This window comes from Meleagris gallopavo, chromosome 3 (assembly GCF_905368555.1).
Source record: "Meleagris gallopavo chromosome 3, MGAL_WU_HG_1.1, whole genome shotgun sequence".
NCBI classification, from domain to species: Eukaryota; Metazoa; Chordata; class Aves; order Galliformes; family Phasianidae; genus Meleagris; species Meleagris gallopavo.
In genome coordinates, this window is record NC_139406.1 from 18,896,376 (window position 1) to 18,913,103 (window position 16,728).

General features: G+C 35.5%; 1 long non-coding RNA gene across 2 annotated transcripts in view; it reads right to left on the minus strand.

The window, feature by feature from the left end:
- Positions 1 to 10,097: 10,097 nt before the first annotated feature.
- The window catches only part of LOC146544625 (uncharacterized), a 32,622-nt gene continuing 25,991 nt past the window's right edge, over positions 10,098 to 16,728 (minus strand). For both annotated transcript variants that reach the window (XR_014882336.1, XR_014882337.1), the window contains exons 2-3: positions 15,116 to 15,257; positions 10,098 to 13,802 (exon numbers count right to left, since the gene is read on the minus strand). This is a non-coding gene — a long non-coding RNA (uncharacterized LOC146544625). The remainder of the gene's footprint in view (positions 13,803 to 15,115; positions 15,258 to 16,728) is intronic.

Consider the following 16,728-nt stretch of genomic DNA (forward strand, 5'->3'; position numbering starts at 1 on the left):
AGTGATTGCCCTAAATCCTCATTTATAGTGGTTCTCTTTTCTTAAAGAATCCATTTTTGATGTAATTAATTTTCAAATAGCTTGAAGATTTCAATCAATATTAATTAAAATATATGATAGGATAAAACTGAATAGCTGAGGAAAGACTACTACAGTTTATTGTAATTTTTAGATCAATGCAGAGATGCAAGCAAATCCTACATGCAGTTCTTCTCATTAGACTGGCCAGAATTTATAAATCCTGTATCTATTTTTAATCATATAATTAATTATATAACAGTTATATCATTTTTTTCCCCATGGGTCTGTTTGCTTTTTATTATCTATTATTTATTTTAAAATATGGACTGGTGGTGTTCTACTCCAGTTTCTTTAGAGTCGAGCTTAGAAACCCTCAATAGAATGAAGACTAAGTCTGGACCACAGTACTTATTCCAATTCCTACTCCTCTTCACCTTTCCTCTCTGAGTTGAGGACAATGGAAATTAATTAGGTCTGTCAGCTCACTCATTTCTGATGTAATTTTCTGCGATTAGTTAATCATGAGTTTCTGTCCTAAGTCCATAGTGGGTAGTTTCTTCGCTAAGCATTGTGCACCCATGAAGCACAAAAAGATTCAGTATGATTTAATCATCGCTTCTCTTGAACCAAGGCATAAACACATGCACTGGGAATGACTGTACTTAAGCTTTCAGTAACACTGTAATGCCACTAAGCATTAATAATAGGCAACCACAGAGAGGCAGTCTTACAGTAGAGCTGTCCAAACAGGGCACAGGGAAGCATATTCATTGTAAGATCAGTAAAGGAAAACCAAGGAAAAATGGAGGAAACACATGGTAAAACCAAAATAAACCTTGAACAGAGTGTCTGGTACAACTACAACGACCCCGCAGAGCAAGCAAGAAAAGTGTCTGACAAAACTTGAATGACTCTTGGCCCAAAAAATTTGGAGGAACAATGTCAGAAGCAGATGAATTCCCCCTATTTTCCTCTGGTGAGGAAACCAAGGAAGATAAGAATGAAAATGGAAAGATGCACTGCAGTTCCTTCACTGAGGAAGGAGCTCAAGCCTCATTACTTTGACCTCTGCAGCTAAGACAAGTAAGCACCACAGTTACCAGTTGTATCTTTCTGACATTAGCTCCCTGGTACAGAATACTCACAGGTAACTGCAGGCAAACTTTTAAATGAGTAATTGTATTCTCTGTAGAGTCAGAACAGTAGGTAATAAGCAAGAACTAATCATTAGCAACATATATTGTTAACAAATGTCATTCTAAGAAGGCGTTGTTTTGAAATTTGAAACTCACCTGATTTGTCTTTTAAACACTGAAGAGTGATTCCTGGTACAGATAAGCATTAATGCATACATTTACAAAATTTTCAATACTATAATAATAATAATGCTATCCTGTAAAATGCAGCAGAGATGCTAGAAGAATATATTCAATCTCTTAGCATTAAATATGCAATGTATGCTCTGGTTCATCTGACAATCAAACCTCACTGCAGACTTAAGACACTGAAAAATACAGATACTTACTTAGCTGAGGGAGCAAGAGGAGGTCTCTTCCCTAAGGAACAGGATATGCCACCTGTACCACCAAATACTTGACTCTAAGCATGGATTTTGAGTTGTAGTTTGTCTTTCTCTACCGTTACAAAAGGCCTAAAGCCATTAGGGGTCTTTACCACAGATCTTGCTGCACTGGCTGAATAATCTACTTGCAGATCTTCTTTTAGTCAGTAAATAGCATTTTGACATTCTCTTTATGAGCATGATTCCATTCTCAGATGGGAATTCTAAAGAAGTGTCATATGTAGAAGGCATAAAAATTAGAGAAAGCACAGGTAAAATATGAGAAAATAGCTCAGGATAGATAAAACTGCCTAAAGTTAGAATTTTATCTAAAATTTACTCTACTCTTGCTCTACTCATGTCCCTCTTCCTTAGCACTGCTGTGGAGTCATTCCAGGAACAACATATAAAAGAAAACTATTTTTTTCCGTATAAAAGGATCATGTACTTTTTTGAAGTGATAACATTAGATTTTACCAAGAATGCCTTACACTTAGCCTTAAGAACTTAAATATATAATTGTCACATTGTTTTGCTTGTTTATTAACATGTCTTCAGTCTACAATGAGCAGACATAGATACAGAATTATCCCCATCTCTTCTTAGTGTTTATTGCCAGATCAACATAATCTTGTATGTACTGCAGTCCCCACAGGAGTTGGTATTCAAATGTTTGTGCAAACACTAACAGTATTTTGTCCTTGTTATAACAGAACAGATCATTTAATGAAATGTCTTACAATCATTTCAATACATGTTCTCCTCACGTGAACACTTCATTATTTATACCTGTTTTCTTCATTTAGCAACACTGCAAAGACAGCTTCCATTTACTGAGTCTCTAGAAACCAGATGTAGTGAAGCTTTTTTGGGAAAAGCATACTTGGAGGCCCTATGTGAAGTTTCTGAGACTTCACTACTATTCTTTCTTCTTTATCTCTTATCAAATATGTGAACTATTGATGTAAAAAGCCGTTTGCTCCCTTGCTCCAGTATCTCCAAAGAATTGGTGTCCAGAGCAATACTAGATAAATATTTTGATTTGAGCTCATGTTATCTAAGGAATGCATATGAAGTTTTAGAACAGTCACAGATGAATGAATTACATAACCATTATAGCTAAAAAAATAAAGATAAGCTAAATTTACATTGATATTTCATTCAACTAAAATTATCTAAAGATAATTTCTATCCTAAATACATCAGGAGTCTGCAAAGATAACATAAAGCAAACACTATTTACCTGAAGAGCCAGGAAACAAATGGGATCCAAAACTTCGTGGATCAGATTTTACCACCTGACTCCAGTAGCCATTAACTTCAAAATAAGAGGACAATGCAAATTTATCAATTCCAACAAAATAATTTAAAAGTATAAAATAAATAGGTAATTTACATAGAATTAAACAGGTAAGGAATGAAAAGTACTTTCAAGGAAGATCATCTGACAGTGGCTATATCTCACTTTCCACAGCAGCAAATTTCTGCAAGCTGTAACAGTGTGATTACAGGGAATACGTGGAAAGTCACATGCGATCTTACAGTTGGAGTGTCATACAGCAAGCAGGCCCAGCAACAGCAGTAGAAAATAAAAACTGTACGCTGAATTTTAGGAACTTTGAAGTTGTTTATGAATCTGAACACACAAACCAATAAAGATAAGCAATCTTCTACCATGGATGCTTGAGAGGTGCGTCCAGAGAACACAGGTAACAGGTGAAAGAGTGGTTCTCTGAGGGGATGAGGGGAATCTGACCATGGTTTCACATGAAAAAATACAATGCAGTAATGTCAATAAAAGTAACATTCTCAGTCACTATGTCATTTTCTTGTGGAAAGTTGTGGGAAAAATTGTGGGAATATTTTCTTGTTTTGGTTCTAAAAAAGAATTAGAAGGAATTTATTTTAATCTCCAGTTTAAGATTAATTAAGATGAATCCTCTTAGTTCTAAACTGGAACTAAAGTTGTTAACTTCTACACTAGTGTAATTGTTTCATGATGTGATTATCTAAAAATCTACAAGTATCTAAAAATGTACACATTATTCAAGTTCATGTGCTCTATTGTACTTACTTGGCTTCTCCTTTAAAACGAAAACATCATCACTGTTAGTTCTAGAGCATAAAATAACTACAAATATTCTTTGAATTGCTTGTTAAATGAACAGTAATATTTCTGAGAGTAACAAGTTTTATAAATAAACATATATAATCTTTCTGGCACAAAGTATTTTGTACAATATTGTTACCACTGTAATTCAGTAGCAATTAATTCAAGAATTAATACTATAATTCAGTAGTATAGATGTCTTTCCAAAGTGATTGACTGCAAAATAAGGCAAATGAGAATCACAAAAAAAAAAAAAAAAGTATATATATAAAGAGTGAGCCAGCTAAATTATAGAGAGATAACCACAAGTCATCAAAATTGAAAGGGTTGAGCTACACAAAGTTAGTGTCTCACAGATTCTATGATGCAAACAGGGCACCTCTATGCTGTTAAGTTTTTCATAGATTTACGAACTGATAGATGTGGGTTAACAGACATGGCATGTTTGAGTCACATCATGCCATAAGATGACATGCAATTTTCCAGAAATGTTAGTATTTTCCCCACTAGCCTTGACTAAAAGAATATGGTAATTATAAAATGAACTGCCATTTTGATTGAGGCAGGACAAGAAGACCTAAATCAGACTGCTTTTTTGGTTAGACTTTCACAGACAGATAGATAATTACAAACACCTTATGATTTTCTTCTTTTCGACCACAGCTCTTTAAATCGCGTAGAGAAATAAAGAAGCATAAGCTTTATTCTTACAAAGATAACTTAAAATGAAAGCATGAAATGGTGAATGGGAAGTTCACAGTGCAGAAAACTGAGTTTAGGTAGGGGGTTCATGGCATGAATCTTTTAACCTAGCAGTAAACCTGAATAGCAGCATGATTAGGCAGGGGTATTTTTACGATCACTGGTGCATGAAACTTCTTAAAAGTTAAAAATCACTCAAAGCTTTTCCATCCAAGAAAGTTTCTAATTTTACAGTTGTATATAGAAGAGACAGGAAGATAATTGTTTCCTCAATAGCTACAAATTAAAATTCTATTAAAAGAACAATTAAAAAGTGGATTTTTTGGACTAGATTTTCCCACCCCAGCCATATAATTTGGCACTTATTCTTGTACAACTTCATGCCTTTGGTGAATGCACAACCCTCACATTTGTCAAGCCCTTTCTGAAATGGGATAAAATTGAGCTTTGACGCCCATCAGATACTGCCTACTTGGAAGTATAAGTGTCATCACTACAGACTAGGAGAGACATATCAAACGCAGAATGATGAAATAATACTGGGCGTTCAGTGTAACAGGCCTTTGAGAACAGAGTTTTCCTTCAGACCTCAAAGGGTAACATGTCTCAGTAGTAGTGCTATTCAGCCTCTACAGCAGAATATTTCAAAAAATCACTGGAATGTTAAAATAGCTTAATTGCACTGACATTTCTTATTGGTCAGAACACATATACGCACACATACACACACACACCGCTAAGGTGCATGATTTGACTTGTTCTCCCTACTTGCTTCCTTCAAACAACATGGGAAGGCTGAGGAGGTTGCAATTGCTCCAATAGCCACTAGATGTCAACAGAGAATAACAATCTAACCTTCCTTCTCATTTTAAATGAGATGCAGAGAAATAGTTTTTTAAAGATTTTTATATTGATATATGCTTAAGCAAATGTATATTACCCGACTCCATACAAAATCCAATCTAGTCTAAAATCCAGTCAGCTTAATGCATTAGAAGAATAGAAATAATCCTCCACACACAAACACTTCCAAGTTCACACATGCACATGTAGCTAATAACGTTGCAAATACAAATTTGACGTATTTTCTTAGCTGACAAAAGATGTTGAAACAAGCTGATCTTCTCTGCCTGGATGAGAAATGAACCAAAATAAAAGCTTACATGTTAAACTGTTAAAAAAAAAAAAAAAAAAAAAAAAAAGCTTGGATAATTCTTCCTTTCCATTCATTAAAATCTGTGTAATAAACCCAATGAGAAGTGCTGCAGCAGATTTGCCATGACCTACATAGCACCTGCAAATGGGATGCTTCCACTTCCCATGCTTTCTTTTTTTGACCAGCTTGCTTCTTTGCAACACATTTGTGTCTTGCTAGAGTACCTTTGTCTGAATTGAGAAGTACAACTGAAGCTTTTCCTTACTTCTTTGCTAATCAGGGAAGCTGGAAGGAAGAGAATGTTCCTACTGTGAAGAGAAAAAAAAAGCTGATAACTCCTTTATTCTGACAGGAAAGGGGAAATTCAAGCTTGCACTGCCAAGAACTAGAAAATTAATGACCCTTTTTCCCTTTGAATCTCGCTGACCTAAATATGAAGATGAGCACATACTCTGACAACAACCCTTCTCTCACAGATGCACCAAAAAGAAAAACATACCTGCAGGAAACTTAACAGATAACAAATCCTTCCAGATTCTGCTGATGTCAACAGATGCCTCAGCTGTTTATCAGCGCAAGTTAGGAAACCACAAAACCCACGTAGTACACATCCTAGTTTTAATCTCCCTCCACACATTCATGACTTTTTTTTAAAGCATTCAGATTCTAAACAAAATATTCTTTCCTAGAATAGATCAACTTTCAGACAGGAAAACTTGTCAGTATTTTAGTACTCCTGGAACTATTTTTAACTTCAGTTTCCAAAGCTGTAGCCTATTCTGTTCTACTTCTGAAATCAGCATTATAACTCTAGTAGCCAAATTATTCAAACCATAGCTGTTTCAAAGAAGAGTTCATTTACATCTCCGAGATCCAAATAATTTAAATCTTATTCAATTCTTCAAAAATGCTTTAATATGTTATTTTCACTTTTAATTGTGAAAGGACTAGCATACACAAACATGCTTTCCATTTACTGCTTATCTCAGTCCCCTATACATTGGCTCTTTTTTTTTTTTTTCCTATTATCTAAATAAGCCAACTAGGAATAGCAGACTGTTAAATAAATATCACTTTCAAACAATGAGGGAATATTTAAGTCCTGGATTTCTTCTGGATTTCTGAAGTGTCAGATGCAGTATCATATGAAGTGCACACAATGAACTTCAAAAAATATACCCCTTCATTGCTGTTTCACACTAATGGCTAGCCAGATTCCACAATGTTCTCTCACTCACTCTTTAAGGGATGAGGAGGAGAAAATAGAATGAAAAATGATTCATGAGTTGAGACAAGGACAGGGAGATCATTCACCAATTACCATCATGGACAAAACAAACTCAAAGTAGGGAGATTAATGTAACTTCTGCCTTTTACTAACAGACCAGAGCAGTGAGAACTAAAAGCAAAATATAAACACTTTATCCTCATCCCTTTTCTCCTATCTCCTCTCCTCAAACAGCTCAAAGGAATGGAGAAAGGCAGAGAAGTCAGTCCATAGTACTCTATCGCTCCTTCACTCACTGCCTCTGCTCCTCGTGGGTCCCTGCCATGGCTGATGTCCTTCCCAAACTGATCTCAAACAGGCTTCTCACAGACTGCAGCTCACACAGCACTGATTCACATAGCTCCCAATGAACTGCAGCTCCGGCCTGGGCTGCTCCTACAGCGGTATCTGTGGGCTATGCCTCCTACAAGCCTCATCCACAGCCACACCACAGCTCCTCCATGGCTGCGCAGAGAGATCTGCTTGGTGGGGTGCCCATGGGCTGCAAGAGGATGGCCTGCTCCTCCATGAGCCTCTCTTGACCAGCACGGAGCTGCTGCTGAGTGCCTGGAGCTCTTCCTGCACTGATCTTTGTGCCTAAAGAACTGTTTCTCCTTGATTCTTTCAGTTTTCCCTAAATCTGCTCCCCTTGAGCACAACCAACATTGTTCAGGGTTCAGTTCTGGCAGCAGCTGGTCTACTCTGGAACAGCTGCAGGCAGCTCTGATCTGATACAGGGCAGCGTTGGGCTCTGCTCTTAGAGTCACACCTGCAGCCCCCCACTATCAAAACACAGCCACATTAAGTACAATACACTGAGTTGTTGCATCAACTCTTCCAATTTTGTTTTTCTTTAATTTCTTCGCAGCAGCAACACATGCAAGCTTGGAAGCATCATCACAACTCTATTACAGCTACTAGTAAAACAAACAAACCATACTTAACCTAGAATAAACAAAACAAAAAGGAAAGTGTTGCAGATTTACTAAACTATTATTGTATCTGCTTTCATCTTTCCAAGTACTTTTTTTTAAGAAAGTTTAAAACCACATCAAGTAACTAAAGGGGAAAAGCAAACAAAACTGATGGCAAGGATGATCATAATGAAAGACTGAAAGACGTTTTTGTTCTCTGAACTTCTAACAAGTATTTTCAAGTTGGAATTAGCAGTTGCCATGAACAGGCACCTTGTATTTTCTCTTTCTGTCTCACTTTTAATAAGTACTTCAAAGTCCTAGTCATCTATTCTGGCTTTGAAAGCAACCCAATTGCTCCAATAACTCACTAGCATTCTGTTATCTATCATTTTTTTCAATGTTCAGCATTACAGAGGCAGCAGCATTGGCTCTCCTATCCTGTCACATTCCATTCTGATCTCACACTTGCAGGTCTTCTGCTCTTTGGTCTATTTTAATTTTAATAATTAAAAAAGATAAAAGAAAGCCAATGCATGAAAATTGAGTGATTTGCCATGACATACTATAAGGTGATTTTATTTGCATTTGGAAAACACTATGGTGAAAATTACTTCAAATTAATGCCAAGTATCAGATTTTGAAAGCTTGGACTAAAATGTGTGAGAGAAAAAATCTGTCAGTTTTGGACTTCCTTGGTCAAGAAGACAATTTCAGTAGTGCTGTACCAGAATGTCTTTTAAAAACAGTTCAAGACACTTTCTTGTGCTCTGGGTTTCTGCACCTCAAACATCAGCACCAGAAGTTAAAGAAAAACAGAAAATTTACACCAGTATGATTTAAAATTCAGTTGCTCTTCATTAACTCTTATACTGGAGTGCAGTTGGTCATCATTCTGGCAAGCTGAGAAAGTAAGATACATTGGATATACAAATACATGTATGTTAGTATGTACATATGTATATACATGTTTGCACACATACTTTTACAGTAACACATCTTCCTGCCATCTTCAGTCACGACCAAAATGGTTGTTGTTCTGTTTGTATACAAAAGAAAAAGATTATAGATTCCCTATCATAACAGTAGGAATGAGAACTGTAAATTCTCTCTTCCATTTTATTGCTTCTGTCTAAATCACTAGACTGTAGGGGATTTTGCACTTGCCATCAATAATTTCTGAATGACAAAGACTGGCAGAGCAACTTTTGTTTTGACTGTTATATACATGCAAGTAATTTCCAGTCTTGTTCAGCATCTTCATCAGTGATCTGGATGAAAGAATGAAGTCCACTCTCAGCAAGTTTGTTGATGATACAAAGCTGGGAGGATTGGCTGACACACCAGAAGACTGTGCTACCATTCAACAAAATCTGACAGACTGGAGAGTCGGGCATGGAGGAACCTGATGAGGTTTAACAACAGCAAATGCAGTCTTGCACCTGGGGAGGAATAACCACATGCATCAGTAGAGGAGAGGAGCTCTCCAGAGAAGGACCTGAAGCTCCTGGTGGACAACAGACTAACCATGAGCCAACGGTGTTCGCTTGTGGCCAAGAAGGCCACCGGTATCCTGGTGTGCATTAAAAAGAGCATGGCCGGCAGGTCAATGGAGGTAATCCTCCCCCCTTACTCTGCACTGGTGAGGTCACATTTGGATTACTATGTCCAGTTCTGTGCTCCCCAGTTCAAAGAAGGCAGGGATCTCCTAGAAGGAGTCCAGCAGAGGACCACAAAGATAATAAAGGGCTGGAATATTTCCTGCATAAGGAATGGCTGAGTAAACTAGGTCTGTTCAGCCTGGGGAAAAGAAGATTGAGAGAGGATCTGATCAGTGTTTATAAATATCTAAAGGGAGGTAGGAGGCAAATGTATAAGACCAGGTTCTTTTTGGTGGAGTGTAGTGATAAGGCAAGGTGTATGGCCTAAAACTCGAACACAGGAAGTTCCATACAATTATGATGAAGAGCTTCTTTATGATGAGGGTGATGGAGCACTGGAACAGGTTGTCCAGAGAAGTTGTGGAGTCTATGGAGATACTCAAGACTCACATGGATGCCTACCTGTGTGATCTGCTGTAAGGAGCCTACTTTGGCAGGGGAGTTGGACTCAGTGATCTCTTGAGGTCCCTTCCAACCGCTGTGATTCTGTGACATGTGTGTCAGCCAAATCATAATGAAATTGGGACAAAGAAATTATTATTTTGATTATGTAGTTAAAAACTGCATATAGTCATAAAGTAAAACTGCTAGATTTCTCACCACATTATCCACAGCAATTAGTTTCATCAGGCAATAAGCATTTCATCAGCAATGTGGTACAAAGTAAACTATACTAGGAATGCATTTATTGAATATGACAGGTTGACAGATACAGTGTGAAAATGAAACTCGATAATGTTTCAAGCATTTGCTTCAACTTTATATACTTTGTTCTTTAAAATGTAATACATTAAGAAGTATTATGTAAGCACAGTTAATACAACATGACATGGCAGTTCTTGGAGTCATGGAATAGGTAATTCATAATGTTATTTTACTAACTGATCTTGGCATTGACGATGGCTGTCAGAATAACACACAAACATAACAGTAAAATATTTTATATTATAAACAGATATTCTCATATATGCATTATATAATACACAAACACATTTCTGGTATAAATCCAGCGTAATTTCAAGAAATCAAGAAAGTTATTCCAACTTATCAGGAATGGGGGAACACCATATAAAAGAAGATGCAAATGGATCACATAGCAAAACTGTCAACTTGTACAGTACCTATACATACCACACACTTATTACTTGTTGTTATGTTATTACTAAGCTGTTATGAGTTATAGTAACTAATATAAATTGAGAATGCTTCTCTTTTTTCCTTTATTGTGTTAATGGTCCCAGTGGATATGAACTGCAAAGTACTGAAGGCAAGATGCTGAAAAGTACTTAAATAAACACTTCCCCTTTACACACAGTTTTTCAACAATTATAAAAACCCCAAGCAAGTCTACACTGCCTGTGGGAAGAAAATCTTTGACAGCTTAGTAATGTCATATGGAAATGCAACACAGTCATATCACTGGGAAAAGAAAAAAAAAAAAATCAACTTGTAAAAATAAAGTATCCACACTGAAGAAAAGTCTGATAGAATTTTGATATAAACAAACCAAAATTCTTGCATTGTAGGTAAAACTATTTTGCTATCATTGCTCTTCCCAGGCTATCACTTTTTGGGCAGAAATTTTGCTTTGTAAAATTGCCTGAAAGTTAGCTTATAAATTTGTGCAACTGCTTTACTTTGATAGGACTCTTGATGAAACAGTTACGTGGACTCCATACTTACCACTCCATACCCAACAAAAGAAAAAAAAAAGATTCAGATTCTAATGTAGTTCTGAACCGTTGCTGGTCTGATTCCAGCTTGATAAAGTTATTCAGGCAGTTCTCCTTTGCTTTTCCTATCTTAAAAATTTTAAGAAACTTCATTTAAAATAAATATATAAATAAATAAAAGCAAATCACAAAAGGATGGCATTATCAGCACACTTCTTTCACTGTATTTGTTGTTTTTAGAGTAAGATCAGCTTGTGTTTGTTTGGTTGGTCTTATTCTCTCTTTTTTATATAATTTATTCTCTTATTTTCCTATATAAGGCACAGTAAAAAGATTTGAAAGATGAGAAAAACTAGTTATGAATATATTAGGTTTGTTTCATAGTAAATGTAACAAAGAAATTGCCCAAATTTACATTTATAAAGAGCAATATAACAGAGTCCAGAATGATCTTTGTATTCTGCTATGTAAAATTGAATGTATACATATACACATGCATGAATATATATTTGAAGCTTGCTATCATGACAGTTACTAAAAAAGGATTTAATAATTCAAAATTACAGGAGATCATACCAGTTTATATGTCAGATTTCTTCTAAATACACAAGTCACTGATGACCTGAAACTGAAGTCTAGAAAAAAAAGCTTAATTTGAGATTATTACGAATTCTTGCTTTTTCTGTGAAAGTTCTGGAATCAACCATTAGGCAAAGAAAGAAGGACAAGATTTCTGCTTCTGTAACCTTTGTCTTTATGCATAATGAGATCATAAAAATGTATACTTGAATATGGATTTTTTCTTAACCAGTAACATACCGGTTAAGATTTTTTTTTTCCTGCTTCATTTTAGCTGATAAATATAGAATTGGCTGGCTCAGAAGGAGCTGTGACAACCACGAAATTGACATCAAAGTATTTAAGAAAACGAAATGCAAACAGTTTGAAAGGCATAAGGATTTCCAGCCACTTTTTAAGAACTCTTCTTTCTTTGCTTATGACATCTATAGTTACCAATACGAATTTTAAAAGTGTCAAGTACACATCCATGAAAGACTTTTTATAAATAAAGTCAGTATCTGTGCTGTGCCAATTAAGAGAGGGATTTGTAACATAGAAAAACGTAGGGAAAATGCCATATCTGAAATTTTTTTAAATAAATTACAAGTCAATAAGCAGAGTGGAGTGTACCTGTGTCCCATCAAACATTAATAACCACAACAGCTGCAGGAAAACTACTCATCAAGTAAGATAAAAGTCATGATGAATGAAAACAGTTCAGTTTAGATGATATCTCAGGGGAATTATATTGATTTGCTCTGCTTTGTGAATCTGTCTACAAGAATGGAAACTTGAGACTGCTAAAAAAAATGGTTACGAATATAGGTAAACAAACAAACAAAAAAAAACCATAAACAGTGAATAAAAAAACAGCTATAAAACCAAAAGAAAAATGAGATTTCTGCCCAAAGCATTTACCTGTTTTATCAGTAGTTTGATTTAAAGTAGTTACTACTACACAAATCAAAAGCAAATAAAAAAGTAGTTATAGTAAGAAATAGGATAATTAGTAGGGGAGAACTGAAGCATTACTCTGACAATATTAGTATGATAAGTAGCAATGTTTATATTTGATTTAAGAAGCTTTTGTTAAGGACAAATCTGACTTCACTGAATATTTTCCCCTGGATTTGCATGTGCTGACTTGACATAAATAAACAGAAATAGTACAAAAATAAGTTCAAGTTACATACTATAAAACTGTGTAGATGATTCCTCTGTCTACAATGAGAGAAGTTTCTCCCCAGGAACTCTGAAGTAGAAAAATTTTATACCTGCAATTAATACTTTTAGGATCTGTAAGGTAAAATAGTATGAAAAAACTGCAAGGTGCTACAAGGGAGGTACCAGATTGGTTATATTTTTATTTGATGTTTTAAAATGTAGCCTCAGTTTATATTAGTTTTTATATTAGTGACTTATTTGGAATTAGTAAATTGGCCTCTCAGATTTTTAAAAAGAAATCTAATCACTCATTTTAAAGGTACTATAATCAAAGACTAACATATATAAACATAAGTAATATTCCAGCTTTTTTTCCCTCTCGTATAAACTTTAAAACTTTATTTTTCATGCAGCAGGAAATGCAATATTTTTAATACATATATATATATTACACATTTTCTTCATATACTCTAATTCACAATATTTAAAAGTACTGAGATTTACAATTCTGCACTAACTGCACTAAATGATTTCATTCTTTGGAAAGATTAATGTAACAGAAATAACAAGTAATTTTCAATTCTAACAATGTTAGAAGCATGTTTGTGAAGTATCTCAGATTTGCAAGAAGAAAAGAGGAGCATGGAAAATTTGCACACAGACTTGTCTATAGCTACCATAAGATAAGAAGACATTCTTTCTTTCAGCAGTTATTCCCTATGGCAGCTGATAAAATGAAAGAAGTGGCTATTACTAGGCCTTTAAAAATCAAAATACAACAAAATCAGAAAAATAAGATACATCTTAGCAGATTGTTATTTTAAAAAAGAAGATATTAATTCCACTGCTCTGTTTCAGCTGTAGAAAGATTTCTCAAACCAGTACAACTGTTTTTTGAATTTCGGTGCAAGCTGTGGTGACCTTTCCCTGAGGATCTCCCTTGACAAAATTTAAATACAAATGGGAATCTAATCAGAATCTCTGCTCAAATTCTGTTGATCCTTCATCTCATCTACAAAAGAAAGAAAGGAAATTTATAAATAGTCAAACCCAAAAAGAAAATAAGAACAGAGTTTATATAGGAATTATGATTTGTTTGTTTGTTTGCTTTTGTGTTTTTTTAAACTAAGAAAGAAGATGCAGAAATGCAAGAGGGCAATTAACTCCTTAAGCAAAGACGGAAAAGAATCCAGAATATGAAAACAATTCTGCTTTCAAATTTTAAATAGACCTCAAGAGCAAGAGTGCTGCATGAAGTAGCCAGGTCATACAAGGACACTCCTCATCTACAGAATTTGCATTAGACATTTGTTAGTCTGTTAGGAAAAAGGAAGAAACAAAAACACCTGTGAGCAAGTTCATCTTTAATAACAACAGTGTACACCAGTACATCAGTAAGTAAAGCATCCAAGTCTGTTAGTGAATATAACTGCCTTTAACAATCTGACAGACCATGACAAGTCCGTAAGCAATTTGTTGTAGAAGTGAAAAACAATGTGTAAAGAGCCTTTGGCATGGAGACGGAAACACTACTTAAACGGTCCTTAGAGTGGTTTCAATTGATAAGACAAGTGACAGCAATCCAAAGAGCCTAGTAAGGATGTCACTGATCTATGCAGTGAATTTCTTCCACATTAAGGAAAGGCATCACATGCAGCCAATAGAGAAATACGGGTTTGGCACGCCTTGCTTTACAGTTTGTAATACTCCACTGGCAGCAGCTGTATGAATTGCACCTTCCACTGGTAGGTGGAAAACAGGAGGAGCATTCTAGAAGGTTATGACCTGCAAAGGCAGTAGTCCGAAATGACTAAGACTAGAGGCATTTCCATAATCAATATTTTCTTTATCAGCTAAATACTGATGTGACTGTGTAGAAAAGATCATTACTTTATTGCTCTAGAAATACTGCTTCTGGAATTTGAAAACAGTTCTGAGAAGATTACAGTTGTTGCAAACAGTAGTAGTCTAAGTCAAGAATCCATAAACTGTATTTATATGGTATGGTATTATATGGTACACCAGAGAGATACCTCTGCCCACAACAGTTAGCTCAAATCAATGCTTTGAAGCAATGCTAAAAAGACCTTGGAGAGACTACTTCTCAGGGAGGGAAAAGAGTTAAGTTAAAAATGCTAGAGAATAAAATTCAGTCAGCTATGACTGCTCATTGCAGAACAGGAAAGATTCAATTTTTATTTTCTCCTAGCCTTCTACTTCCTGTCATCCAGCAGAGAGGTTGTAAGATTTTTGTCTATTTTATGTATTCTTCATAATGCAGCTTCAGAGTACTCCGGGTCTTGGATAGACAAGTGGTTGCCATACCTTTAGGAGAGAGATAGGAGAAGAGTGTTGGTAGGCAGCTGATGATGTCCCTGTGTAGAAGTTCCACAGTTTCCATGAACATCTGCCAGAACTAGGTGTTCTAGATAGTCTGGAGCATTGGTCTGTTCCACCGTAAAAACATCTAAGGAAATAATTGATAAAAACCATTGAATGGCACATTTATCTATTTGAAAGACTATAAGCAGAATCATATACGTAAAGTGATTTCCTATCTGGAGACATTAACTGTATGTAAGTACTTGTCCATGTATTTAGTAATTAGAAATATTAGCAATAGAAATTGTCAGAGAAGTAAATTTCTTATTTGATCAAAACTAAGAATTTAGTCCAGGCTTTGGGGCATTCAGACAATATTGGAAGATGAGTAAGAAATCTAGATCTGGATAAACCCACAAGTCAAATTAAATTAATCTGTTAATAAGATTCTGGATGGCAATAAAAGAACACCATTCTTAACATAGCTAACCTTATTGGATTTTGTCACAATTTTAAAAGCAAAACTTTGACTTGCAGACATTTTATCCTCTGATAGAGGGTCTAGATAGAAGTCCAAGGAGTTTCCACTCAATCATTAACGTGTCAGATGGACTGAGTTGGATTTAGTAGTGATATTTAATTCCTCAAGAGAAAAAAAAATGTATATATCTATTGTCTTTCTTTAAAAAGGATAGAGAAAGTGTATGCAAATATGTTGAATTGAATTGAACATCATATCTAATGCCTTTCTAACACATACAATGTGTTAGAAATGTGTACATTGTTTCACAGATGTGGTGATCAAGATGCTGTTGACTTTTTATCCTCTGGTTGCTGAGATAACCAGCAGTGAAGATAATCATAAGAAACAGAGAATATCCCAAGTTGGAAGGGATGTAGAAGGATCAAGTTCTACTCCTGGCCCCACACAGGACCACTCAAAATTCAAACCTTATGTCTGAAAGCACTGTCCAAATGCTTCTTGAACTCTAGCACTTGGGCCCATGCCCACCAACCTCTAGTGAAGAGCCTTTTCCTAAAACCCAGTCAGACCCTCCCCTAACATAGCTCCATGCTGTTCCCTTCTGTCCTAAAGGTTAAGAAACAGAAACACAATCCCAGGACCATTTAAATCAAAAGAATAAAGCCCTCAGCTTTTACCTTTTCCTTTTGCATTACTTTTTCAATTGGACTCTTCAGAATGACAAATGTTTATTTCCTATAGCCATTACCAGATCTGAAATACAAACATTCCTCATCGGTAGCTTTTTCTTCAATCTTACTGGAAATGTCTGAATACTGGAGTCCTCTTAGAGGCTAAAAAATTACAGTTTCTTATGCAGTCTATGATGTATGGATGTATGTATGGAAGAGAAGAGATCTGTTTCAGTGGAATCCTGAAACAGAGTTCCTTTCCAAAAAGCAGTGTAGGCATTACAACATTATGGAAAATACTATCCCTCACACCAGAGAAGCAGAAAGAATACTTCTTTAAGGCCTTCAGAGTTGTATTATATGCTATATCACACCAGCACATAGGATTGCTGTTTCAGAAAGGGCAGCAGACATACAAAAGGCTGAAGATAGAGAATTTCATGATATGAATATAAAGGACC